Below are 25,397 nucleotides of genomic sequence, written 5' to 3' on the forward strand. Positions count from 1 at the left end.
GGACAGTTCAGAGCTGGGCTTTGCTAATTCTGTGTGGTGCCACCCCACTCCTAGCTTTGGCTTCTGTGGCCACAGCATTCTCTGATTTTCTCCAAATCTTTCTGTTCTCACCTTTTCATTTGGAATCCTCTTCCTCTGCTTGTTCCTTAGTTGTTGATAATCCACAAGGAATTTGGGCCTTCTCTTTGGCCCCCTCTAGTGAAGAATTCAGTTCATTTCCATAGCTTTAATGATGACCTGTCTTCTACTAAGTGGATAATTTATCCTTCTATCTCACTAGATCTCAAAAGCTCCAGAATACCACCTAGAGATCTCACTTGGACATACCACATGCAACTCAAATTTACCTCCTTGGTTTTATTTTTTAATCCATTTTGAATGGCTTATTTTTTATTTTATGAGCATTGATTGGTGTTTTGCCTGCATGTATGTCTGTATGAGGATGTCAAATCCCCTGGAACTGGAGTTACAGAGAGTTGTAAGCTGCCATGGGCCGGGAATTAAACCCTGGTTCTCTAGAAGAGCAGCCAAAGTTCTTTTTGTAGACCAGTTCGAGGTCTGGCCTCGAACTCAGAAATCCACCTGCCTCTACCTCCTAAGTGCTGGGATTAAAGGCGTGCGCCACCACAACCCAGCACAGCCAAAGTTCTTAATGGCTGAACAATCTCTCCACCGCTACCCCTTATTTTTATTTGTTCTTCTGGGTTTTATGGACAGGTTTTCTTTGTATAGCCTTGACTGTCCTTGAACTAGCTCTATAGAGCAGGCTGGCCTCAAACTCACAGAAATCCATCTGCTTCTGCCTCCTAAGTACTAGGACAAAAGTCATGTGCCACCATTGCCTGTCTCTTTTTTATTTTTAAAGACTTACAAAAATATTTATATTTATTTAGTTATGTGTAGGAGTATTTTTGCCTGCATGTATGATTGTGTACCACATGCTTACCTGGTGCCCAAAGAAGCCAGAAGAAGATGTTAGATTCCCTGGAATTACAGATGATTTTGAGATACCAAGTTGGTACTGTGATACTGGGTCCTCTGCAAGAGCAACAAGTGTTCTAACCACTGAACCATCTATCTATCCCCCTCTGTTTTCCTCTTTAAGAAGGAGGAAACTAGCATGGCATTCTTCTGGGATCTTCTACATCCCTAGTTTCTAGGCACCCTGAATTCCATTCCTTTGGGGCTCTATATCCTAAAATTGCCCCTAAAATGAGAAACTAAATCTATTGACCAATTTTTTTCATGAGTCAGACACTATAACTTGTCCAGATCGTCCTCTCAGCACTGAGGTGTCGTCACCTCCATTTCTCAGATGACAACAAGAGATTAAAGAGATCGAGATTGAGATGCAAGAGATTAAAGCTTAAATAACCTGAACAGGTCATGAAAGTATGAACAGAGGGGAGAAGAGTCAAACCCTCATTGTCCTGGGTATCATTATTCCCTGTTTCTTCGGTCAACCCTGTATCTGACAATACAAGACAAAAAAAAAAAAAATCTAAAAATAGAAAAACATTTGTTGAGTCTTAATGTGTGCGAAATACTTTACATAAGGCAACATTTTCAAATAAGCAAACTATAAAGCCCAGAAGTAGTTTCTATAAGGTCATCCAGCCAGTAAATGGATTTGAATTTTCCCACCTGCACCCTTATTAGCTTCTTCTGAATGCCAGTAAACAGCATTTTATAGCTGAAGAAACAGGTCCAGCCCAGGGTCACATATTTAATCAAAGACAAAATCAGGATTAGGACCTGGCTTCCCGAGTCTAGAAGATTTTATGTAAGCACCCACAGGGGTTCTGGGAGAATCCAGGAACCTTAACTTTTTCCTATTTGGTACCATTTCCTGAATATTAGCATAACTTTTGGGGGAGGGGCAATATTAGGAATTAGACAAAAGGCCTCATATGTGATAGGTAGGTGCTCTGTCGTTAATCTAATTTCCTGCCCTAGCACTACTTTGCAAGGGCTCAACTGACCTCCAAGGGTTTCACCTCAGGCTCCAGCTGAGCTTCTTCGATAGCCTTCTGCTTCTGCTGACGTCCACTATGGGGCATAGTCTCTCCCTCCCAGCAGCCTTTGCTCCCACTGTATCCACAGACTCAAGATACTGAGCTTCAACACATCCCATTTCCCTCTGCTCCTTACAGTTTTCTCATTGTTAGTAGTAACGCTGCGCCTATTAAGTCAGCTCCAGGGGCCCTCCTTCATGATTTAGCCAAGATCAAAGCCCCTCTGCGAGGCTTATTAGAAGTCCTGTGAGGGAAGAACTAACATTTTATTCATTCCTCTGCCCTAGTCTTTGTTCTGTACAGGGATAGCAGGCTTCCTTTCTTTCAGGCTCTGTGCGGAGTAGCAGTCTTCCCAGGTACTTCCTTTCCCACTGTGAATTAGCTATGTGTATTAAGACATTCTTTCCAGAATGGTTTTGTTTTCATACACCCTAAACTCTAGGATGATGACAAACGAAATAATGGATGGAATTAGTGAGACATCTAACCATTATCAGAATCTTTACTGGGAATTCAAGAGGGAAAGAATGCTACCTAGCAAGGCAGGGAATCACCGTGGAATACTATGATGCTGAGCAGAGGGTTTAAAGAACAGCCAGCATCGTATTTCATGACTGACAGGTGAGAGATCTTCCCAGAAAGGGAGTGGGAGGTAGGCATTTAGACACAGAAAGCAGGGCCAACAGCTAAAATAGAGGAACATGAAGGACTGATGACATTTAGTGGGAGAACTGACAGGAATAGCAGGCACAAATATATTTCTCTAGAACCACAGGAGTAGAAAGGCCCTCAGGACATTCAGGCAAAATCCCAATCAATCCTAAAAGTATGAATGGCATTTAAACATTTTTTTTCCCAACCAGTAGCATCCTTCTAGTGAACATCTCGAGGAGTGGGAAACACCTTAGAAAATAAAGATTTTTGAATACTGAAATTTTTGTATGCTGAAATCAGATAAACTGCTGTTCATTTTCAGTAAGTATCTATAGGTAAATCTCAGCATTTGTTGAGTGCCTCCTGTATGTCAGATGTTGTAGACACGGAACTGTAAATATGAATAATACAGGACTTGCCTCTGCTCTATGAGTTTACAGTTTCATGAGGAAGATGGGTGTGTAAACATGCAAATAAAATAGGGGAAGTAGAGGCTGATAAACACAGAAAGACATGTGCAGCACTCAGCAGAACATCAAGGAAGTCGTCACACTCCAGGGCAATATTTAGCTGGGGCTTTAAGAAGTTGAGGAGTTGGAGGAAGGCAAGATGGAGGGATCAGAGGACGAGAGAAAATGGGTACTCAAGGCTTGCCAGTTTCCAAAGTTCAGAACGATGCAAAATAGAGTGGAGTCCAATTCTCAAGGGACTTTTCAGCTTTGCTGTGAAAAGTGGATTTGATCCCAGAGGCCTGAGGAAGCCTGTGAAGGGTTTTAAGCAGAAGCAGCTCACTCTACCAAAAAGTACTGAAGGCTCAAGGAATATGGTCCAAAGTAAAAAACCTTCAGTGTCAGGATTAAGGCAAAATATAAAAGTTCAGATTGAGGTGTGAAGGTCTCCTCCTGTATCCTCCTTTCTCTCTGGTGGGCAAGAATCAAAGCGGCTCGTTCTCGATTGGCTCCACCGAGTGGCCGTTTCGTTACCTTTCTCCCTAGACAGGGAAACTGAGGCCCAGGGTCCTCCAGCAGAAACAGGGAGAAAAAGATAACCGAATCCGTCTTCCAGGACGCTGACCGCAGATCACGTGTGATCTTGCCAGGGTCTCAGGGCCTGCCCCACTTCCCCACCCCCCCATCCCCCAAGGGGCCGTGTTTGCTATGGAAACAGTCCTCCCACCCTCCTCCGCGCCTAGGGCTCCTCAATGCACTCTGGGAAATGTAGTCCATTTGCATACCAGCACACGGCACGAGCCCACTCCACAGCCCTAAGAGACTACATTTTCCAGAAGGCAGAGCAAACACTCGGGCGGTCTCTGGGGACGAGGTCCCAACGAGGGACGGGAACCTCCCAATGGGCAACCGCCTGGGCGTATCCTGCGTCTCCATTGGCTAGAGCAGCTCGCGGGAGGCGGGGTCAGCGGAATGAGGCGCGGAGCTGTTCGCCGCTCCAGGTGCTGAGTCCGAGGGAGGCTCCGGATGCCAGAGCCGCGGCCGCTGCAACCACCGCCGCCGCGAGAGCTGCCTCTGGGAAGCCCCGGTCGCAAGGAGCTGGGAGGCGCCGCGTGCGCTGCCCCGCGCCGAGCGCCCTCCTGAGCGCCGTCTGAGGTGGGTGCTGTAGGACTCGCTTTTGTTTTATTGAGGAGAGGGGGGCCTGGGGAGTTGATGGGACGTGTCCTCGCCGCACTTATCACCATCTGTCCGTGGAGCTTGAGGACTGACTGCGGGCCTCTTCGTGGCCCAGTGCCTGAGGTCGGAGCAACCTGGGCTGGGTTTTGTCGTTTGGTGAAAGAGCTTCTTGAGTGTAAGGGGCGAGGGCTGGAAGACCCTCTCCGATCTCTCCTAAGAGAGCATGGAAAAGGCTTGGAGTCTCCCTTTCCCTGCGCCTAAAGTCGAGGCTGCTTGGGTTGTTGAGGATGGAGGGACTGTTCTGGGATGAGAGGGTTGGAGATCGAGGGACCCTTCCTTACAACATCTTCCTTACAACACCCCAGAGGTTGCAAACCGGGATTGGGATGTGACTGATGAGACTCCTCCCCTCCTCTTAGACCCTCCTAGGTTTCGAGTTGTTAGGGAGACCCTTCCCTTTGCCCTCTTCCTTTGCATCTTAGGAAACAGATGAACCCCGGTTCTCCCCTTCCCGCTTGCTCACAGTTGGGTTCTTTGTGGGATATTTGTTTTTGAGGAATGGAGAAAGTGAGGGGTTGAAGGACTCCTCCCCACCCTGCTCCAAGCACTGATGGATGCTCGGGTCTTCTGTGATGGAGCCGCACCTAAGGTCTGAATAGCCTAGGTGTGGGAGGTGGGTAGAAGTGAGAGTCTGAGGTACCCCTCCCTACCTGGGTCTTATTTCCCAGGCCCTTTCCACCTAGATCCAGGTCCCAGGCAGTACAGAGTGGAGATCATCTCTCCTGCCCCGCCACACCCCGGGAATTAGAGCTCCAGCACCGCGGCTAAGAGTCTAGATGGGCACCTGAGGGAAAGGACCTAGTGGTTTCCCTCTCCAGCAACCAGCCGACATCCTCCGCGTTCGCGGATCCTGGAGGGATGCTCCGTTGCATGCTGAGCGCGCTCCAGATCTGGACGCCGGGATCTGGTACCCGGCGTGCAGCGGCTGCTCTCAGGTGCCTGGCTTTCGCGCTCTGCCCAGGCATCCACGGGAGGACAAAGCGGCGGTCGCGGCACTGGCAGGCGTGCAGGGCTGGACTGCGCGAGGGGCGCGGCTGAAGAAGGGGGGCTTCGGGCGCGGCACGGGTAGCTTCCACGGAAACGTGCTAAGAGAGGAAAGAGAGAGACAAAGCGCGCTCGCTCCTCGCGGGCCCGCGCGATCCGGGATGGAAAATCCCGAGGGAGGAGGTGGTTGTGCTGTGCTGGGTCCTGTGCCATATACTCTTCCCTATCTCCACCCTCCAACCCCACTGCCAGTCCTGCCCCAAGAATGCGATGTGATCGATGGTTACTAGAGGCAGGACTTGTGACCACGAGGACAGGGATGACCAAGGACTCTACTTGCAGTTTAGGGGATCTGAAGAGGCATGCTGACTAAACCCATTCAACCTCATGCCCTATCAGCTATATTAGGACAAATTCGGTTTTGTGGCTAGATGTGATTTTATTGATAATGGTCAGACTGTGAGTGAAAATGTGACTGGATGAATGTGTCTGTCCATGCTCCAGTATTCACGCGTGTGCCTTGCTGTGGTGAGCCTATGCATACGGCTGGGGGAGGGGTGGAAAGGAGGAGGAGGAAGAGGAACTAAGCTTGGATATAGAAGGTAGCGAGACAGTTACCCTTTTAACTCTCAAGTCACAGTTGCTGACCTAAGGTCCAAATGGGTGCCTTCAGGTTGAAGGCAGCTTTAAACTGCCTCGGGTCTAACCTGAAGGACTGGCTATATTCCAGTCAGTGGAACTTCCCAAGAATATGGCACCCTCTTCAGCCCGTTGGGTACCCAGATCTGACCCTGGCATCTTCATCAGTCCTCATTCCCTGGAGCACCTTATCATGCTGTAGGGGACTGGCCGAATGACCAAAATCTACCTTATCTCAACCACTGGCTGCCAAGGAAGATTTGGGAGGCCTGTCAATAGAGACTGGAAGGGCTATAGAGCTATAGGGCCATTATTACAAGTAATCAGTCACAAATAGAGACTCAGAAACACCAGATACAGGCCAGGCATGTCTGCAATCCCAGAACCCGAAGACAGAGGCAGGAGGATTGCCACAAGTTAGGCGTCAGCCTGAACTTAATATTCCTAGAAGATGAACACAGCCCTCTCAGCCTTATCAGTCTCAGCAACTGACCCAAGTTTCACTACCACCATCACTTTTATGCTAAAGTTTTTTTTTAGGTAGCTTCAAGATAATCCCCTTCACATAAATTAAGGGGATTGATTACGAACTGCAAAAAAAACAGGCAGTGGGAACACCAGTCAGCCAAGTCTACCTGGTCCTTTTCCCTTAAGTGTCCACTGCCAGCATCCACAGTGACCTCTGCTGGAAGGAAGTCAAGCCAAAGCACAATTTGACAACCACTACTCCCCTGTAGTGTAGTGAAGAGAGGCTCCGAGTTGGTGTGGACAGTGTTAAACCACACACCTTTCTGTTGGAGCTAATTTCCTATCTACCTTTGGAGTAGACGCCCCTGTTTGGTGCTTCATTGTTTGTCTCATAGTGTTGACGATGGAAAACGGGACCTGGATTAAGTAAGCACTTTCCGCTCTTATGTATGGTTCTTTCAAACGACATCAAGAAGTAAAACTGCTGCTGTCTTCAGCCACATGGAAAAGTGGGTCTGAAGCCTGCAGTTAAGAAGGGGCATCAAAAGCCGGGCAGTGGTGGCACATGCCTGTAATCCCAGCACTCCGGGAGGCAGAGGCAGGTGCATTTCTGAGTTCGAGGCCAGCCTGGTCTACAGAGTGAGTTCCAGGACAGCCAGGGCTACACAGAGAAACCCTGTCTCGAAAAAAAACAAAAAAACCAAAAACAAAAAGAAAGGGCATCAAAAGCATTTATTAGGATAATGCATAGAAAGCAATGATCAAGTTCAGGGAAGTTCTGCCACCTTTCTGGGCTCTCTCCCTCACCTTCTTCACTCTTCCTTCCTCTCATATTCCACTTTTTATCTTTCTCTTCTTGTTATTAAAGCAATCAGTAACATTTTCAGGACCTTTCAAGCCTTATTTTCCTCCCTGACATTGTGGCTTAGAAACTTCAAGCATCCGGAGTTGCTAAACACAAAGGGTCTCTGAGCACTGGAGCTGAGGAGATGGATGAGACAGGATCAGTCCTGAATGCCCACCTGGAGACATGTGTCTCTTCTGGAGTCACTCTGAAAGGATTTCACACTGTCACAAAATTGCTAGAGCTCCTCAGAGGAAAGGAGGTATTTAAATACCTGGCATTGTTCTTACTTTGGCATCCATGTGATTTGCATTGAACTATGTGACTCAGTATCATAAAGTAAAAATAGGACTTAATTTCTTCCTCGCCTGTTCAGAAGGTGACTGCATATAGTGTGTTATGTTCTGCATTGGCGAATGAAAAACTAAATCACCTCATAAATTGAACCACCTGATTATCCCTATCAGAGAAGAGGGTTTAGCATCCCCCAAGGTGATAACATTATTTTATGTTTCTTTTCATTCATACCTGAATCTTTGTCTTATAAAACATTTCCTCATTCTCATGAATTATTGTTTTTACTTGAAGTTAATCAAGAATGTTTAACCCAGCTGGGCAATGGTGGCCCATGCCTTTAATTCCAGTACCTGGGACAAAGAAGCAGGTAGATCTCTGATTTTTGAGGCCAGCTTGGTCTACAGAGCGAGTTCCAGGACAGCCAGAGCTACACAACAAAACAAAATGAAAACAAAACAAACAAACAAAAGAAGCATATTTAACCCTTGTACAAGAACTTAAATATCTGCAGGTAACAGAGAGATGTGGGTGGTATTTTTTTGTTCTTTGGGGGCTCAAAAAAATTCTTGAAGCTCATAGGAAAGAAGGAAAGGACTCTAAGTTTGAAAATCTTATGGGGAGAGTTATGGCTTGGCTGAGAAGAGGAGCCTTAAAAACATGCAGGAGGGCAGGCAGGCCACTTCGAAGGACTGAGCATGAATGACAGTGTCGGAGTGCATGTGTGTGGCGGCATTCGTTGGGAGTGTCTCTGCTTTAACACAGCCTCTCTGAAAATGATTGTGCTGCGCTGGGGTCGCTCCTTCTCTAACTAGCAGCTCCTGAATAGCAGACTGGAGGAGCTGGGAAGGCTTGGATCTATCCAAGGTTCTGGAAAACAGGCCTCTGCCTGCAAGCTGCAAAAAGTCAAGAATAGAACAGAGCGGAGAGCCACAGCATCTTTGAGGATTTCCCTGATGTTGATCACAGGAGAGAATGGGAGAAAACAGACATGTAGACATTTTCGTTGCATGGTTTTGAATAAGCCCATCAGCAATCCCTATTTAAAGAATTACACGCTAATAATAAATTTTCTAAATCAGGCTGTCTGCATGCAAGAGTGCATTTAATCCCGACAGTCCTGTGAGGTAGGTGCTGGTGTTATTCCCACTTTCAAGATGAACAAAGCTTTAAGAGCAAAGGGGCTTACCTGAGTCACAGAAGGGGCAGAGTTTAGGTTCCATCGGTTCTATTAAACTCCCAATCTATCCTTTTTCCTACTGCAGAAGCAAAAATTGAAGTATTAGACTATACTATGTAAAGATATACCTAAATTAGGAGGAATGAAGTTAGGTATTAACTAGCACTCAAACCCAAGCCACAGAGTGCTTCCCAGTTCAGCAAGTGTATGGCCGTTCTTTGTCTTATTCTGGTGAGGTTTGTTGCTTGAACCTGGTTACCAAAGAAGACAATGTCATAACACAAGGTTTTCTTTCTAGAATGGAAATTTTTCACAGGAATTTAAGTCTGGTAAGCAATAAAGTGGATTTTTTTTTAAGAAAGGAAGGATGGAAAAAGAGCACATTTGCTGGGTTTTTTATTTTTTATTTTTTTTAAACACCAAGTACATTTGGAACTGACAAAACAGGGATATTGTTAGGAGACTCCTTTCATCTATTCCCAGTCTCAGATTTTCACATCAAAGTTCTTAACACCTACATAAAACTTCTCACTGTTGTGGACCTTGCTCAGCCAGTCTTGGGGAAACACCATGTTCCTGTTCTCACACCATCACAGCCAATGTTCTGCCTTCATATGTGGCTCCAAGACTCCTGGAAATGGGCAGCTTGGAATGGTGAACTTACTGCCACATGCTCTGGTTTTCTTAGGGTGGCAGTTTCAACTGCCCCCATCTTTCTACATACCCAGGGCCTTGTGTCTAGGAACTCTCCATTTAGTAGCTGTAGTATTAGATGTTTAAAGTGGAGGAAAAGGAATAGATTTATCTTTTCTCCCTAGGCTTTGAATTGCATATCACTTGGAAATAGCAGGCGCATTCTCCTAATAAAATGCTTTTTATCAAGCTAGGTCTCCATCCCACTTCAAAGTGATTCCTTTCACTACATGCTGGGGATTTACAAAGCTCTGGCATGAAACGTGGTTCCTGGGGGCATTTGGAGGCCACAGATTTGGCTTCCCATCTGGGTCTGCTCTGATTCATAGGACCACAGACAGATTTGATTGTTTTCTTATTTAGAGTCTTAGTTCTCCCCAGCATCAGAACAGCATGTAATAAGAAGCCATTTGTGGAGGTCTCTGGGCAGCCATGCCTAGGACTGAGCACCACCCTCTTTGCTAACAGGATCAGGAAATAGTTCTAAATCCCAGGCATATCCTCCAGAAATCACATACTATGAAGATTTTTATCCAATATAAAAAAGGAAACAAATATAATTAATTCCTAAGAGTATTATAATTATTCTGGTAATAACTCAAAGCTCCCTCAAAGGAAGACTAGGTATATAATCACTCTATGAATATTTCCCTGCCTGCAATGTACTAGGTACATATCTGGGCTCACAGAACCCAACTCCCAACTTGGCACAAGTCCAGACATAAAGAAATATGCGTAGATGCAGATGCTGAACTTCTCAAAAGAGTGTTGTTATAAGCAGGACTTGGTAAAGATGGGAAGTAAGTTTAAGTATTATAAACAATGCTGTTGCTTTATCGTGAAGACAGAAACTAAAGGTATTTGAAGGATTTTCTGACCATATACATGGTTGGTGGCAAAGATGGGTCTTAAAACACATGTTTCTTGACACCTAATGCATATTCTTTCCATGGTCTTAAACTACTGCTCTGTTCATCAAATTATCCAAAGGGCATATTTCCATCAGCATAGCCTTATTTGATCCACTTCTAAAGCAAAACCCAAATTTAAAGTTGAAACAGGAAAAAAAGATAGAAAAAAAAAAACAAAAAATGACTGCTTTTGTCTGTGTCATTCAATGGTAACCATTGAATGGTTACTGGCTGGCTACTGAACGGGTTGTGACCAGTTTGGAATATTTTGATATTTTGATATATTGAATTAAATAAAAGATACTATAAAAATTAATTCTACTTGACTTCTTTTTACTTCTTCAAATGCAACTTTTAGAAGAGCTAGCTCAACAATTAAGAGCACTTCAGCACTTGTTGCTTTTGCAGAGGACTCAGGTTTGATTCCCAGCACCCACATGGTGGCTCATGGCTACCTGTACCCAGTTTCAGGGGACCCAACCATACATGCATGCAGGCAAAACATTAATACACATTAATGTTTTTAATTAATTAAAAGTAATTAAATCTAAATTTTATTTTATGTATATGAGTACACTGTAGCTGTCTTCAGACACACCATAATAGGACATCAGATCCCGTTACAGATAGTTGTGAGCCACCATGTGGTTGTTGGGAATTTTCAAGCCAGGACCTCTAGAAGAGCAGTCAGTGCTCTAAACCTCTAAGCCATCTTTCCAGCCCCCTAATTTTTTTTTAAATTGTAACTATACATTTGAGTGTTATATACAGTTCAGTCTGGGTTCAGTGCTCAGCACTGTGAAAATTTATATCTATCTATATATTGTGTGTGTGCATGTGAATATAAGTATGTATTATTTACATTTATTGCCGTGTTATATTTATACTGGATTAGTGCTATGCTAATTATGGGAGGGAAATTTTCCTTGTAAATGGATATTTAGAAAAGTAATTTCTATAACCAATTGGGCTGAGTTTGAATCCTGAATATCATTTAGGCTATGTGTCCTTAAGGTTCTGTATCCTCATTTATAAAATGAGGATCTAACAGCCTGCCTCCTTGATTATGAATTAAATTACTTAGAACAGTAAGTTCTGGTCTACAGTTAATATTAAGTAAATATTAACTGTTGTTGATAATGGGGACATATAGAATATTAAAAACCAGGAAAAAAAGCAAGCAGGGGATTTTTCAGATAGATCAAACAAAGATTTATTGGTCATTAGAACAAGATTGAAAACATTTGCAAGTTTAACTCACGAGTTGCTGAGGTTTAGTCCCTGTTTGCTGGTGGCTGATTATACTGAGGAAAATTTTCAAGCCATTTCCATAGGCACACAGTAAATAAACAGATTAGCTAACCACATTATGTACGTATCTTGACTTCTGTTAATGAGTTGAGGAAGAGGATGATTAGGATGCCTGTACCAGATGACTCTAACTCTCTTGGTCTCTAGGTTTCCTCAGGGGGAATAAGAGCTTTGTGCTCTGGGGTGGAATTCCTGGACAGGAATCAAATACACCCAAGATCACTGCTGTCTGCCTTGCTCTTGGCGTTGGCAAGCATCTTGATTCCTCTTCTGTAAAATGGAGATAGTTGCAGCTCTCTTGGAAGTGTGCTGAGAAGAAAATTAGACAATATAAATGAAAACCCAGGTGCACAGAAGGCACTCCACAGTGGTATCTATTGCTGAGTGGGACTTCTGCTGTTCTTAATGGCAAACTCTTGGTTCTTAGAGAGGCTTCTATTCAGAATCTCCAGAGCCTTTTTAACAATTGCATTGCTTTATTCCCCATCCTTACTCAGTCTCTGAGGGGCCTGAGAGAAGGACAGGCTCACCAGATTAAGTGTACTGAAACATAGGCGCTTGGTATCTCTGAACACACACTACCCAATCTGATGTTCTTTGGTCCAATGAGGTCTTTCTCTTAGATGATGAGGCGGGTGGCAAATGGGCATTGTTCTCCATTACACTTATTTTGAAATTCTGGCATGATCACCATGGTTGTTTAGGAGTATGTAACATGCGGTTTTGCTTTAAAAAAGAAGAAGAAGAGAAGGAGGAGGAGGAGGAGGAGGAGGAGGAGGAGGAGGAGGAGGAGGAGGAGGAGGAAGGGAGAAGCAGTAGAGAGGGAAAAAACTTGATTCCAGAGCTCTAGAATTAGCTCCTTTCACCCTGAAGCAAGCTACATCTCTATTCACCACTGTCATTGTCCTTGACCATTTAGTCTTCTGAAAATTCACCTGGATCAAATAAATATCAAGTGATCCTGATGTGGTGACCCACAGCTGTAAACACAGCACCTGATACATGAGGATGGCCATGAGGTCCAGGCCAGCCTGGGCTCCAGTTTAAAACTATCTAAAAAATAAAAACCAGAAAGAAACGAAGAAAGAATGAAACAAAGAAAGGAAGGAAGGAAGGAAGGAGGAGGAAGGAAGGAAGGAAGGAAGACATATAAAGGGATGTGTTAGGGAAGGGAAGGAGGAAAGAAATGAATATATGTGAAAATTATGTTAATAGAGAACATTGGGCTATAGAGTAAGTTTTCAAACTGGTCTCACAGAAAGTCTGTGGATGTCAGATTTCACAGGCTAGCATGTGATTGGTTGATCCAGGGGGAAGAGCCTGGGGACAAGCTCTCCCCCGGTTCTGTTGGAAGATCTCTGACTTACAGGGACCAATTGTTGATGCTAAATTTAGGGGACAGCCAGGTCTTAAAATGCATGTTTTCTGAATGGGAAGGAGAAGGGCCCACATACAAAGTAGACCAAGGAACAAAAACTGAAGTAACCACAAGGCTACGTTAATGAAGATTGGCTATAGCAGTGAGAAAGATGTGGATTCCATTACAGACTTCATCTTAAATCTAATTTTCATCACCAAATATATGGCCTCATGCAAATGAGCAAGTGTGTTTTAACTGTGTGCATGTGTATGTGTGTGTGCATGTGCCTGTGTGTGTGTGCAAAGGTCAAAGGACAACCTTAGCTACTTTTCCTCAGAGGCTGTCCATCTTGGCTTTTGACATAGCTTGGTACATTAGCCTGGTACTTGCCTAGTAGGCTAGACTGACTAGCCTGTGAGTTCTAGGGATCCATGCCCACCTTTTAAATCTTGGGTCCAAGGAGGTATAACTCAGGTCCCAGGTTTGCAAGGCAAGCCCTTTACCAATTGAGTTTTCACCCCAACCTGAGTTTTAACCTTCCTGCCTCATTTTTCTCATCTAGTACAATAAAACAAAGTTTCCCTGTGCTGTCCTGGCAATTATGGCAACATACAAACAATGCCTTAGGATAATACTATCCCTCCTTTATCAAGGCTTACAGTGGCTCAGGCACTGTGTATAAAACAGGTATTATATCTGTATTTTAAGCTGAGGAAAGCAATGTTCAGGGATTTTTAAGTAACTTGCCCCAGGTCATACAGTCAGTAAGAGGCATAACCAGGACCCCACCCAGACCATCACACTGCAGAACCTGCTTTTAACCAGTGATCATGGCCTCTCTTGTTCGATGTCAGAGGAACCCAGAACTGTTTGAAGGATGGAGAGATTCTTTGTGGTTAGTTTGTAGAGAGGTCTTTTGTTTAGTGATTGAGGGTGAGTGCAATGGGAAAGGCTGGAGTGGGGACAGAAAAGTTGTGATCAGGAGGACAATAATAGGAATGCCAATCGTGGGCTGGGTTAATATCCTCTTAACTATGGGAAGCACCATCCATCGGCTAGGGTCCTGAACTAAATAGAGAAAATGAGCTGAGCACTACATTCCTTTCTCTCAGCTTCTTCTTTCTTTCTTTCTTTCTTCTTCTTCTTCTTCTTCTTCTTCTTCTTCTTCTTCTTCTTCTTCTTCTTCTTCTTCTTCTTCTTCTTCTCTTCCTCCTCCTCCCCTTCTTCTTTTTAAAGATTTATTTATTGTTATATGTAAATATATTGTAGCAGTCTTCAGCACCAGAAGAGGGCATCAGATCTCATTACTGATGGTTGTGAGCCACCATGTGATTGCTGGGATTTGAACCCAGGACCTTTGGAAGAACAGTCAGTGCTCTTAACCACTAAGCCATCTCTCTAGCTTTTTAACTGGAAGCTGGACTTAAGCAGCTCTCTCTCTGCTTCTTACCTCCTGACAGATACATGTGACCAAACTACCTTAAGCTCCTGCTGCCATGGCTTCCTACACCATAGACCATACTTTCATACTTTCAACTGTGAGCCAAAATAAACCCTTCCCTAATTGTTTTTAATATATAAAAATATGCTTTTAAATACATTTTAAAATGTGGTGGTGGTGGTGTGGTGGTGGTGGTGGTGTGTGTATGTGTGTGTATGTGTGTGTGTGTGTATGTGTGTGTGTGTGTGTCCGTCCATCCATGCTATAGCTGGCAAATGGAAATCAAAGGACAACTTTTGAGAGTTTTGAGAGATCTTCCTCCACTTTATGGTGCCTGGAGACTATAATTGCATTGTCAGGAGTCTCTACCCAGTGAACCATCTTGCAGACCCCTTTTCTTTTCTTAAGTTGTTTCTTGTTGGGAACTTTGTCACAGCAACAGGAAAAGTAGTTACTGAAGAACCAAACCTATTCCTCGGCAAAGGAACCTAACACACAAAGCCGCCAGCTTGGAGCACCCACTAGACGCTCTCATTTTGCGGCAGTGTTGAGTGCATGAGTGAATCCAAGGCCAGAACATGTGGATGGTAGAAGCAGATACAGCTAAGATTCCTACTAGTGCTCTTCAGTTACCAAAGAATTCACATGGCCTCTTTCTTTCCTCCCCTCCCCCTTTTTTTCTTCTTTTGAGAATAGGGTCCCATGTAGCTTCAGCTGACTTGTTACATAACTAAGGCTGACTCTAAACTCTTCACCTCACTTCCCAAACGCTAAGCTTCCAGGCACATTCTACCACATCCAGCTTATGCTACGTCATCTGGTCTTCACAAAAGCTCCAGGCAGGATAGGTGGTCTGCTGCAAGGGCTACTGGCTGTGTCATGTGGCAGACAGCAGAGACTGCCAAAAAGCACAGATGCCTCTAACAGCTGTGGTACCCAACCTCAAACATAAAGCTTAGGAGAGGCCTTCTCTGTGAGGCAGAAGGCAGAAGGTCTATGTCCTGGGCTGAGGCCTTTGCTTCCACTCAAGAAGACAGGCAGTTTTGTCATTTGCTTCGTGATTCCCCAGTGACATCTCCAAATAGTCACCTCCCAGAGTGGTTGCTGTAAGGACCCAAGGCAAGGTCACTGCAAATCCCAGAGTCCTTTCTGAGTGAGTGCCCATCATCGGCCACCCCTCCTGTACAGAGAGCTTGTTTCACAAAAGGAGATTTTTCAGGACTTGCCATCTTAAATTTATTCTGCTTATTTTTCTATAGGCAGCAGGGTTGAAAACCAAATCTTATCTTCTTTTGGCTGGTTAGAAGAAAAATCAGAAATGGTTGCAGTCACAATCTGCACCAGATTTCTCTCCCTGGCTGTGCTTCTAATGACAATGAAAAACAAAGGCTGGAAAGGAAAGGGGTAGGAATGTGACATTTCTTCCAAGAGGCACCTGCAGCTCTGTGGAAGATACAAACAGTAGAGTGGGGGAGCTGCTTCTGCAGCTATGAGAGAATCCCTTGGTGAGTCAAAGAGGAGTCTGATGTACAAGATGACAGACACTGAAAAGATCATGGTGTCTCACTGTATTTTCTTTGATAAGTCATGCTAGGCTTCCAGACACCCTCTATAGTATTAAAAGGCTAAATACAGGATGGGTAAGGCCACAAAGATTTTGCCAAGTTGTCCATTGACAGAACCAACTAGCATTTACAAATGTTTCACTCATGAGAAATGACAAACACTGAATGATAGAATGTTATGGGCTTGTCAGGGCATTGACTCCAGCAACCATATCTACCAGGATATGCTGACTGACACAAGATTGAATGACAACTTTTGATGAAGAAAACAAGACTGAGAAATCATCTGAATAACAAAGGCATGAGCATTTACAATGGCTGGGCATTAGAAGGTTGGGTTTATAGTTTAAGATCACAGGAATCTTAGAGGTTCCTGTAATCAGCCTCAGCATACAGACAGGCACATAGTAGATGCTCTCAGCAAGTGTTTACAGTTTACTCACATACCTGGTTCCTATTGTGTTCCTATTCTAATGCCAGACATAGAAGAAATAGAAATAAATCAGACAGTCTCTGGCTTATGTGACTTAGTCAATTCTTTTTGATTTTTTGAGACATGTTCCTCATGGATAGCCCTGACTGGAACTTGTTATATAGAACAAGCCAGCACCAAACTCAAAATTGTCTACCTGCCTCTGTCTCCAGAGCTCTAGGAGAAACGTGTTCCCTGAAGACTCTTTGCTCTACAGTTAAAGCATTTACCACAAGGGGCAGCACAAAGCAGAGGACTCTGAGCAGCCATGGTTTTATAGTTTGGAAGCCCACAGAGTACATGATTTTAGTGGCTGGAGAGATGGTTCAGCAGTTAAGAGCACTGGCTGCTCTTCCAGGGAACTCAGATTCCCCCAGTGACTCAAAGCCATCCACAGCTCTAGTTCTAGGGCATCCAATGCCCTTTTCTGGCCTCTATGGACAACAGGCATGCACAGACAAACACATGCAAAACATCTATACATATTAAAAAGTTAAATTTTTAAAAAAGAACATAATTTCAAAATAATTAACTTTTAAAGAAAGCATTATCATTATTTTAATTGACACAGTATACATATTTATGAGTTACAGTATGAAATTTGATACATGCTTATAATTTATAAAAATCAAATCAAGGCAATCAACATTTCCATTGTAAAGAGACTACATATTTAATAGGACCAAGCCATGGTAATCTATGCATGAGTACATCGTTGTAAATTCACCAACTTTCTTTTAAGACAGTTTCTCTGTTTAGTCCTGAATGTCCTGAACTTACTCTGTAGACCAGGCTGGCCTCAAATTTACAGAGATCTGCCTGCCTCTGACTCCTGAGCGCTGGAATTAAAGATGTCCACCACCACCTCCCGGCTTAATTCACCACCTTTTTAAAGACAAAATCCACTGTGTGCTGATTGTGTATAGAACACAGCTCAACAGTGCTGCTCCTGGGAACTCAGTCCTTCAGGGAAAACAGAGACAATTACACTGTAGCAAGATAAGGCATGAGCAGGAAGCAGAGCAGCAGCTAATTCTGCTGTGGGGAACACATATATACATGCTCGGGTCTAGGTATTAAAACCTGAGTTAGAGAGTTCACACCAGCACATTGAAATACACTGAGGTAGGGTAAGACACTTGGGTGGATTTATTGAGTGACTTTGGATATATCACCTACATCTTTAGACCTCAGTTTCCTAATCTGGTGTTCTGAGGGCTTGGCAATGGTCATCCTGACCATGTAGGCTGGAGTATCACAAAGCCTGGCTTTGTGCCAGCCCCCAAACTTCCTTGACTCCTGCTTGTCTAGACCCTGGTCCTAGCCAAGACTCTGGTTCCAGAGAAACTCTGTATTATGAGACATTAGCCTATGGAGTCCAGTGGAAGTACACTCTCCTGGGGTGCTACTTGCCTTCATCATCCCTACCAGAAAGTGCTGGCCTACTACTGCACTAACCACCCATGGCTATCCTCTCTCTTCTCACCAGCAGATCTTTGGCATATTGCCTGTCTCTGAGAACAATCTTGGGAAAACCTGGACCCAGTCAAACAGGATCAGTTCCAAGCCCTGCTGCTCAGGGTCCCTAAAAGTCAGAGCTGTCTAATTTGTATTTCCTCTAAAGACCTTCTAGTGCATGAAGCAGGTTGTTCCAACTCAGCTAGCCTGCCTGCTTTTTGTAGATCTCAGGCCCTGTCTGTGGGTGTGGCAGTGGGCGCGCCACAATCAGCACTATGATAGGGGATACAGAAGAGCAGCCATTTGAACAAATTAAACAGTGCCAGTGTTGAAACTTAAACAAACCATTTAAGGCTGGTAACTGCACTGTAGAGAGTTTTAATATACTATACACCAGAGTTCTACCTTGCAAATACAAAAGACAAATGGAAATACCAGAAAATCTCTTACTGAAATTCCATTTACAAGGCATTAAGAGGACTTTTTAAAATAATTTGTGTGCCCAGGAAATGTCATACCTGCACTGATAAGTCCTGCACTGCCTATCTAGGCAAAAGCCATCAGGTCCCCTACATAACCTCCCTCTGCTCCTCTGGCCTGGGACCCTCTTCCTGACAGAGCACATCTATGTGCTACTCCGGCTACTTTTTCCAGTCAAGGGCTAGAAGAGCCTGCAGGAAGGGCTCCCCCACACAAGGTGCTAAAGGACACTTTCTGCCTTGCCAGTGCCCACTGTTGTCAGATGCATACACCTTCTAGAGAGCGTTTGGTACCCCTCATCTCTCAAGAAGCAATGAGGGCACTGGAAGTGACCTGTTCTATCCTGCTCCGGACACACAACTCCTTCCTGGAGTCAGTAAACAAAACTCATCATCAAGCCTTTAGAGCCCTTCTGTCCCGATGAGAAGGGCAGGCTGAAATAAGCCAAGCTGCTTAGAAACTGAGCAGAAACAAAACACTCATCAGAGGCAACAGAAGGCAGATCAGTGGAGTGAGAAACAAGATGTCTCCCTTCCACATCACTGCAGAAAAGAAAAGAAGAAATCACCAGCTATGGCTCTAAAGTCACAAAAGAAAGGAAATGCAGGAAACACAAAACACGCTGGCAGGGAGCCACACAGAGTGGCTACAACAATCAGTGTAAGCATTTAACACTCCCCCGAGGGAAGACAAAGGTCCCTACATTAAATTAATACAAGAGACTCACCTGAGGTAAATCCACTGCAGGATAGGCAGAGCTACAGCAAGTAAATGCAAACAAAAGAAGAGCGTGAGTGGCTGGATCAGACAAAGTACAATTTAAGGCAATAAGCAACGTCAAGCAGGATAAAAGAGTAATTTCATATTCATAGAAGCGATTGTGAAGGCATAGCTGTTCTGAACATTTGTACACTCAGTACCTTAACATCAAAATATGCAAGGCAAAAATCTGTCACAAGAAATACAAGAAGCTGGCCAACAGACAGTTGTGGGTATAAATTTACATACTACTCTGAGAGTCTGACATCAAGTAGCCAAAACATACATGAAAATAGAAAGCAGTGGTATAATTAAGAGTGAATTGAAAGGTGGTACAGAGTCTGATGTGGTAGGAATGATGTTTGCCATGTTTCAAGAGATTGATGCTTGTAATCTGAAGGTGAAATTTAGTGTGCATTTTTACATACAGTGTAATTATTACATACAGTGCATTTAAAAACCCTAAACCACTAAAGAGCCCCTGAAAGAAAATATACCAAAATTAACATCTGGTGTGTTTGGAAGATTAGAATTGAGATATTTATTTCTTTCCACATTTTCTTCCAATGTTCCTTACTTATCATACAATATTCTATGACTTTAAAAATTAATGAAAAAGAATATACAAAAATGGAAGACTTACTCTCATAGCATAAGGTTATAATTTTTAATATTTAAGGGAATATATTCATGGAAGATTTGGTAAAATGTAACAAACAGGTTATCAGATAGAAGTCTGGGCAGGCTAATTTTCCTAACAGTCTAGGCAGGACCAGGCTTTCTGGGGTCACTCTGTTTGGAATGCTGTTTTCTTTGCCCTGGATGCTTCATTTCACCAACTTCATTCTCATGCCTCATAGCATACCTTTTGTACCCTGCACCCTGCACAGTAGTAGCTCAAATATCACTTCTCTAAGGTAAGACATTCCTGTGCTCCAGATGACCTCACCTATACTTGTACAGGGATGTAGCTCCTCTGTCTATACTAAGGAATCCAGATTTCATTACAGCCCCAAACAGAACTACACGGGTGTATTACACATCAGCCTGTAGATTGAACAATACAGCAGATGGTCAGGGTTGGACATGCCTGTAGACAGGTCTCTCTGAGGACCTGGTGGTGAGGAAAGGGGAAGGACTGAGTGTGAGACAGGGATGCCCCCGTGGGTGGTGATGAGAACATTTAGGCATTCCCAGTCAGATGGAAAAGAAAGTTCCCACGAATGAATCAGAATAAATCATCGCCCACTCATGAAATCCAAAAATGAAACCTATGGCTCTCTCTAACTTGCATGATTATATGAACTAGGTTATTGAAGTAATCAAGAAAAGCAGCAGAGCAGAATTTTAAATGCTGCCCCAGCACGGGAGAGACTCCTTGAGTTTCCTTCTGCCGACCATACTCATCCAGCTGCCAGTTCAAAAGACAGACTCTGCCTCACTGCTGAGATTCAATAGTCAGTAGTTTCTGGTCTGGCCTCCTGACTTTTCAGGGCAGAACACACTAAGGGTTCTTCAGCTACCAGTAAAATGAGTGAGGATTTAGTCCAACTGATGAGGCATGTTAATTCAAAGGCTTTTATACCTACAAGGTACAGTTTCTCTTGAAAGGGCAAAAATAAACTTTACTAATGCTAAACATATATTCTTATGAATTTCAGCTCAAAGTACATACTCTCATTGGAATGCAAATGACTTTGAGAGCTTTCTAAAATTATCATATATAATTTCTCTTTCCTAGATCTGGATTGTTATCCAGTTAAGCATTTTATTTTGAAAGGCAAAATGTTCATGAGACCACTTTATGGGAAAATGGTTTCATGAAATCCTATACAGCTATCTGGTTTCAGGGAAGAGATGTTGCTAAGAAACCTCTAACAAGTAGCTTGACTTTTCTAATTCACAACCTCCTCCTTAAACACGGAGAAAATAGTACCTACCATAAAAGACTCAACATGAAAGTCATATTTCTTAGAAAAGTGCCTGCTACAGTGGCTGTCTTGCTGCAAGAGCTCAGTAAACAGCGGGTATTATTCTTACATCAAACAGTAGTTTCTGATCTCCCCACCCTAGCCTCGCTCTGTATGTGATGATTGAGAATCTGTGTGGGGAAAGGCCCCGGTTTTGTGCAAAGTCCCATCAGGACAGCTTCAAGTCCCTTCCCTTCTCAGGAAGTATCCAAAGGCACTGATTTTTATTATAATTAATATAACTGTAGAAAAATCCCAAGAATCTGCTTAATAATTTTAATTAAATTACTTCCAAATTTTATTGCTTTATTATCAGTAACAAATAAATGTCTAATGTCTAAAAGATAAGTCCCAATTACCCAAGAGCCTACTTTCATTAAAAAAAAAAAAAAAACAGGTCTGCAATAACTTCCTTGGGAATCAGCAGCCCAGTCAGTCCTCCACATTAGGTGAGACCTGGGGCCTGCCGCTTGCCACAGGCAGCCACTCAAGGCACGGAGTACTATAGACCACATTCTTATTTACTCCCTCAAACCCATCTTCTCACTGGTACAGTGCTTTGCTTTTGGCTGACAGTTAGTAAATGTTTTATGAATAAATGCTCCCTCCCTGTACTGGGACTGGCAAATGTGCATTATGAGCCAAAATCAGGTCAGATGACCTGGCTTCCAGCAATAATGTGCACAGAAGGCAAATGATTAAATAATGCATGTCTGTCCACTCGACACAATATTCTGCAGCCACTGGAAATGATGCTCTCGAAGACTCAAAGGCCGAATGGAGACACATCTAACATTAATTGAGCAAATAGACCATAAAGAGTGTCCTGGTATAGCCATTACACACATGGACCCAAGCTGATGGGGAAGGCCAAACAGTATGCACTATGAGAAGGATGTGAGTTCTATAGGACATATTTCCAAATTCTCTTCTGTATTGTTTTTACAGTAATAGAAGAATGGGCTGGGGGAACAAAACTGAGGATTAGCTCAGGGCTTCCTCATAGACACATGCCCAAATTCAAAGAACAGAACTCAGAATGAAGGCTGAGGAGCCAGATGGGGGAAGTCCATTCAGGAATAAAATATGGACTTGACCGAAAATAGCTGCCATGCTCAGTTTTGGTGTCTGAATTAATCCTCCTTTTAATTTCTTGACACCTATGAAATTGACTTTCACCATAGAATCCCAACTCATAGCCCCAGCATTGCCATCAATAAAAAGCATGAGTAGGAAGCAGAGGAAAATATCAAATATTCACAAAGAGGAACCATACTAGATTTTATGGAGGTTTATGCATTACCTCTGAAAAATGTTCCTATGAAATATTAGAGATGAAGAGAAATTACGATTAGCATGGCAGGGAGGAGTAAGGGGGGTGTCTTAGTGCTTTCACTGGTATTATATACCAGAGTTCTCTGGTAGTGAATACCAGAGTAACAAGTAATTTTGAAAACTAAGGGTTTTCAAACTAAGGGTTATTTGGCAGCTATCAGATCAAAGCTGACCTTGGGTATGCTGCCTCCTCTACACTGTTGCTAGACGTCAGGCCCCACTTTAAGTTCTTTTCCTCACTAGAGATCTAAATTTACTGCTCTTTCCTAAGACAAAACCCACTTGGTCCCAGATGAAGAAAAGAATAGGGGTCTCACAGACACTCGCTGTTAGCAAGGATGACTAAGACAGGCCAGCATCAGACCTGTATCACACTGCCCCATTTCTTCCTAGCTGGACTACCCCTGATGGTGCTACTCCCCCAGGCCCAAAAAACAGGTCTGTGGTACCCATTACTTGTACCCAAGTTCTTAGTAAGAACAGAAAATCCTGTGTTCCTGGATCAGTGCAGCAATCTTGGAGGCCTTTGTGCTCTTGAGTCTCCCCAGATCCTTCTCTGGAAATGCAACCCAGCACTGAAGTTTCTAGGTCATCATGGGGGCTTATTGAAATTTTTAGAACCACATCACTAAAGGAAAGAACACTAAGCAGCCTCCTGAAGATCTGGCTAGTTCCTTGTCTGGAAGTACTGATCATACAGTATCTAACAATAGGCATGATGGGCGTGGAGCCCACTGAGCCCAGCAAGAAAGTGGACAGGCCTGTGACTTCCATACCCTGGAGCCCAGTCACCAAGAGTCAAGCTCCAGGGTTTCTACTTCCACCTCTGTGGATCTGGTAGGCCATATGGTAGATCCATGAACCTGCAGCTTTTTAGGCCTGGAGCAAGTGTACCCTGTCTTTTACGCACAGAGCATAACCATCAGAGCTGTTATCGCCACATGTTTGATTATGTCACTGAGACTCCCCTATCATAGCCATAGTTAACACTGTCCACTCAGATTTTTTTCTCCAATGGTAAAGATTAAACTCAGGGTCTTGATCATGCTAGGTAAGTAAGTACTCTACTACTAAGCCACAGGAAACCCCTGCCCTCTGCTAGAACTTTTTGATGTTACTGTAGTTGTTCTCAGACCCTAGAAACTGATGGGTCATAACCTTCTGGGCTCTGGACACACTGATGTATCCTGGTTATCTGTGTCTAGATTTGTCTCCAGGCCAGAGACCAGTTATGACCCTTATAGCTTCCAGTCCAGATCCAGGCACAGGTAGACGCTTCTATGGAGCTTTTCTCCTTTTGTAAAAACAATCAAGCTCACTCTATTTCCTCCATAATCAGGCACCAAAAAGCAGGAGTTAGATATCATTTCCAAGCATGACTTCCTGGAAACCCTTTGCTCTCTATGACTATGTTTCCTGTTTACCTCCTGACCTGACCTTTAAAGTTCAGATGATCATCTGGGGACAAAAGGATAGATAATCCCTGCTCCCCTTTGAAAGTCCAAGCAACAAGTCCTTTTTGGAGCTAGCTAGCCAGACCCTTCTGCTGTTGCACCTGCTTCCCTGCAGAGCTGCAGGGACAGGAGAAGAAAATGTATTCAATCTTCAAACCAGAGGGCAGCCTGAAATGCTGTTGTTATACTGGAAGTGTTGCCTCTGACAGACCCATCAAGCACTAGTCCAAGCCTTTCCGATCACACACAGTTTATTGCCTGCTGCCTTCTAGTGCTTTTTATCCCATGGCCAAATCTCCCTGGGCAATGAATGCTCAAAGAAGCAAAAGGGCCTTCAAGCTGGAGAATCTTGGGCTGTTAGTGGCTATAAGTGGAGTCAAGTGAGTTTGTCTCCACAGTGATGTTTATTTTCTTGCTCTTGGGATGAGACACAGGCTACTCTGATGCACCAAAGCAAACAAGGAAATGGCATGTGGGAAACTCGGAACCTGGCAGAGGGACTGGAAGTGATTCCCTCTAGAGCCTTGAGTTCCCTCCTTGAAAGCCTTGTCTTTCCATTGTATTTTTGGGTCTTGAGCCTAGGAAAAACAGGGATCCTCAAATGAACCCACTTTATGCCTGCCCCCACTTTCTAAGCCCTCCTTCTCCATTCTGTCCTGCCCACACCTCTCTTTCCTTTCTCTGATTTAATGTCTCAGCTCCCACAGTGTATCAACACCCCCAACCCCAGTCATTTTCAATTCTCCATCCAATCTTGGCTTTGAAATTTGGTTGTTGAGTGAACCTAGGATTCCTCAGCCTCCTCACCTGTAAAGTGGGAATAATTGTGTCGTCATGTGGGCTGATAGGAGGACAAAATAAAAACATTTAAAGTATTTGACAGAGATAAGCAACCTCTAAACAAGGTTATTACTACTGTTTCTGCTATTAATAAACTCCAGCAGCCTGGGCTGGGTCTGGATGGAAGATTTAAGTGTGTGCACGTGGTCAGGATGGAGAGCGAGCACGCTGATAGAAATGGCAATGAAGAAGTAGCCCTGTCCCTCGGCCTCTTGGGGATATTTCTATTCTGAATGTTTCTGTCTCCATCATATTGATTATAAATCAATTGTTAAGAGCTTTTCATTGTTTCACAGCTTTTTGAAGCATGTCTCTCTCAAATATTCAGCAGTTACTACTGGCAACTTCCATCAATGAGTTCCTTGTATAGGGGCCAAGGTGTAGGGATGAATTACTAGACCAAGCAGGGATCAGCTTCAGACTGCCCTGGGGAGACTCTCAGAAGCTTCTAGGCATAGCCAGGAACTGGTTGTCAGCATGACCTGGGTCAGACAGTATGCCACTTTTTTTGTGTGTGTGTCCAGTCTTTATAATGGCATAGCCCAGTTGTCAAAGATCAAACAGGGTTATCAAATCAAGAGATTT

General features: G+C 43.8%; 1 protein-coding gene across 1 annotated transcript in view; it reads left to right on the forward strand.

Moving 5' to 3' along the window:
- Nucleotides 1-4,136: 4,136 nt before the first annotated feature.
- The window catches only part of Smpd3 (sphingomyelin phosphodiesterase 3), an 80,261-nt gene continuing 59,000 nt past the window's right edge, over nt 4,137-25,397 (forward strand). The window contains exon 1 of the mRNA XM_052166130.1: nt 4,137-4,273. The gene's annotated coding sequence lies outside the window, so the exon portion shown is untranslated. The remainder of the gene's footprint in view (nt 4,274-25,397) is intronic.

The sequence above is a fragment of the Apodemus sylvaticus genome, chromosome 21 (genome assembly GCF_947179515.1).
Source record: "Apodemus sylvaticus chromosome 21, mApoSyl1.1, whole genome shotgun sequence".
Lineage (NCBI taxonomy): Eukaryota > Metazoa > Chordata > Mammalia > Rodentia > Muridae > Apodemus > Apodemus sylvaticus.